Genomic DNA, 4,105 nt, shown 5'->3' on the forward strand with positions numbered 1-4,105 from the left:
AACTTCATGCCTTACTTGAGCAGGGAAGTGCTCCGGAAATTTTGAACCCATGCGGTTCATTAACGTGCTCTGACATCGCTCAGTATAAGGTGCCACCGACAGGGGCCTCTAGACAGGGGCCTCTAGAATTTCGCATCCATCAATATTCGACCGCCGCGGCCGGGATCAAACCCGCGTCCTTCGGGTCAGCAGTCGAGCACCATAGCCACTGAGCCACCGCGGCGGCCACTGGAATTAATCTGCACGGAATAAAATGATACACTCTGTACATAGAGCTCGCAAGGTGTGCCGCACAGCTTGTGGTTGTCTGTTCTTAGGGCATGTATAACCGAACTTGTTCAGAATATCTCTTGATGTACGTTTTTCCATTAACATGTATTGAACGACATTAAACGTCTTTAATATTATTAGAACTAGTTTTCGTTTAGAGTGAACCATCAAGTATGTCCATTGTCCTATAGCCTAGAGACAAGGGTGCTGAATACATGAATGAATTTTATTGTATTCTAATACTTGCGTTCTGATAGTTGAATAACAGACGAAAAGTTATGCGAGTGCGAATCAGGTCTCCATAACAAGTGAAAAAGAAAAAGAAACGAAAAAAGTTTAACCTTGACATACTTGAGAAAATTTAGCTATATAGGAGCAGGGATTTAGCAAAATATTATTCAGCGTGCATTCTATGGAGTTATAGATACGTGACTATGGGTCGCTTTTTGCAATGATTACGTTCGTTTTTATTTCTTTTGGCCTCTCATTAGGAGCGCCTTCCAAGTGACGTAGGCCGTGACGTAGGCTGTAACGGACGACACCGATGACAGACGACCAAAAATAGAGAAACTAGCCGATATGTTAGAAAACACGGCCAATTAAAACATACGCCTGGCAACAAGGATATAAAAAAGAATGGCTGAAAAAAAAACAAAGAAACAAACACTGGGTATTTTATGTGCACACAGTCTGGTCGTCATCATAATGAAGTTGTTGCTATAGAGATTTCACAGCCGTCTTTGACGCCTCTGGCTGCTGTCGCCACGACCCAATCAATTTCCCTGCCATGAAAGGGAGCTAGTTTAGATGATCGAGTGCCGACGTCAGGCAGACGTTTCTGACTAATACATTAGGAAGGTCATTAAGACATTAAGATCCATGCGTGAACGCCTCATCCAATCCAATACATCGACCATACAGAATACCCTACGGATGATTCTAATTTGCACAGAAATGTTTAGCAGCGATTCACGCTGCACAAGCGTCTAGACAATCAGCATGTACGCCGAAACGCAACTTAGAATGCTATAGGTTGGAAATAAGCTTCCATTTGACGATCGTAAAAATTATAAACCAAAGAAAAATTGCCGGGGGTGCTTAAGGAACTTACGTACGAGCATTGAGAAAGCATTCCAATTCTATTTCAATTATATATCAATTCTACTCTATTCCTTTGCAGTTGGCGGAGTTTAGTACTAGTACTGACTATTACTGGTTGACATTTCGTATTTTCCCGCCTTTGATGACATCACAACATTTCGACTAATGGCGAATCTTGTAGCGCCATCATTTTTTCTGCGACTCCCGGTTTTCATGTCGATGAGCCATGAAATGATTTCGCATTGATAAGCGTGATAAGCTTCTCTAGAAGCTTCAACACATCTTTTAACACTCTTTCCACATGTGTACAGTCGTCCGCACGCTTATCAGCGCTGGAGCGGTGAGCTGCGAAACAAAGAATTTGAAATTTTGGCTCAGATGTTCTGGTATAGGTACAGTGTGACTGCCAACACAAATTGTATGTCTATTTGCAACTTCATTTATGCAAGAAAACAGCATTTGAGTGCTTTAAACAAGAGTGCCGAGGCTGTACAACAAATCTTCAAAGCAACTTACTCCAATGACCTTTAACTGAAAGCATATGAAGGCAAATATCATCTTTGTGAACGATATAAGGAGCTTCTCCTTCGGAAATATTCCCCGTGGTAATATTTAGCGCGTTCCACGGATTACTCAAAGCGAAGCGAAAATGGTCTAAAAAACAGAATTGGGGCTCTGGATCTCGACCACCTCGGCAAACAGTAGATACATCCTCTAGGGGGGCCTCAGTCCGAGTTACCGCGAAGCGTCTACGTCACAAGGTTGTGCTGCACTAAGATGGCACTCTAAGGAGATAACCTCCCCTCTTTGAGAAGTGGCCCAGATAGGAGCAGAGCTCTGCACTGGAGCGGCAACATTAGTGATTATCGTTAACAACGACCTCTTGCCCTCACCCTTCCCCTTCTCCCCTTCTCCACTTGCCGCCTCTTCTTAGACTCACGCTCCAGATCGTCTCAGGTTACGTGTTGTCGATAAGCCGCACTTCCGCACAGAGTCCACGGAACCATGACCGCCTTGCGACGCTTGTTTAGACAAGAGAGAGCAAACACAAGTAAATGGTGGCACGGGGTGCTGGGGATTCCCCGGAGTCCGTTATCTTTGGAAGTCGATAGGGCCGAAGCCCAGCGGTTGCTGTACAAGTGACGGGGCAGTTCTCCGCCCATGCATACTATACGCATCCGAGCTGCGATACGGCGAGAACTAGGAGTCAAAGAAATCCGGTGCAGTGTTAGGTTCCGTGCCCTAACCGATAACTCCATCAGTTAGTGCCAAAAATCTCTTTTCCAGGCCATTTTTCCCTGCAACAGCGTAACTCCAGCAATTTTGAAGAAGTTAGAATTTCAGTTATATTTAAAATTGCCAGAAAGTCTATGAAATGGAGGAAGAGAGAGAAAACGCTTTTCTTTATACAAACACCATCAGCCTGACTACACCCACTAATGACAAAGGCCTCTCCTACCTCTCCAATTAGCATTAGAAACATAAACTTAATTAGAAAACAACGAACTGACGTAAGACGCCTAATGCGAGGCCTTCCTTTAATTGCCGGTATATATGCTCGAGTCTGTAGTACAAAGAAGATCGAATCAGGTAAGTGTATCGGTGTGACAAGTATTTCCACAGCATTGAAGTGCCCTGTTTTTTTAATCTCTTTGGTATACGTACTTGGTCCTTCGAGAGTGTCGATGTAGGTAGGCTGTTCGTTGTAACAATTGACGAGTATGGTATGGGACTGTTCTATGCTTCAGCGAAAGTTGCGCATATAACTGTTTCGTGGTTTAAGAGAACATGAATGTAGCGTCTCTACGTAATGTTCAGGACACCTTAGAAAAGAACATCACATTCAAAACATTTTTTTTTTACTTTTTTGCCAAACACTAGTTCGCATGCATCCGAAGCTATGCAGAAATATATCATGGATTTAACTTGCATACAGCACGAATTAATAAGAATCTCAATACAACCCCGACAAGAAAAGACACATTTTGTTTTAATCAGAAACTCGGCGGGCAGTTTTCATTAGCCATGCATCCGAAACACATCTTAAAGTTGGTCAGGAATGCCCAATCAGTGTGACGATTAAAATCATTGAATTTAATTCAATAACCTATCACACGTTTTTTTAATGTGCAGTTGGGCTGATTCGTGTAGATCAGTGAACATCGTGAGTAGACAGCGTGTGCTTTGTATTAACGCAAAATTTTTCTCAACATGTTTTCGAAATAAGGCGAATTCGAACAGGTACCGACTCGGAGGCACGCTGAAATAAAGCTCGAGAACATCAAGCTCATCACACTGGTCGAAAGACGACGCACAAAGTGTGAGGAGGCATGAAATGCGCAGACACGCTGCGATAAGGTCGCCACTAATCCCCTTGGAAACAGGCACAATTATAGGGTAGGTAATACCCGGGGCCACCAGGAAGGATCTTCTGACAAGACCAGAAAGGATCTCTGGAAGCAAATAGTTTCTTTGGTAGATAACTTTGCGGAGCCTGCCTTTAGGCTGTAACAACGGTCGTAAGGCGTCGGGCTTCCGGGTGAAAGGACCCTTCCCGCAGTTATATGTTTAAATTAACGGCAAAGGGCCGACTTCGGACCCGATGCTGTCAACGCTAAGTCGCACCCGTTTATCAACGTTAAGAACGAACATCCTAATGATATCGGATATGGGAGAGGCATTTGCCCTGCCGCTGATAAAACTCGATGATGGTCAACTTAAAGATTATCTTTAA

This window comes from Amblyomma mixtum, chromosome 7 (genome assembly GCF_055824585.1).
Source record: "Amblyomma mixtum isolate Tamu chromosome 7, ASM5582458v1, whole genome shotgun sequence".
Taxonomy (NCBI): Eukaryota; Metazoa; Arthropoda; class Arachnida; order Ixodida; family Ixodidae; genus Amblyomma; species Amblyomma mixtum.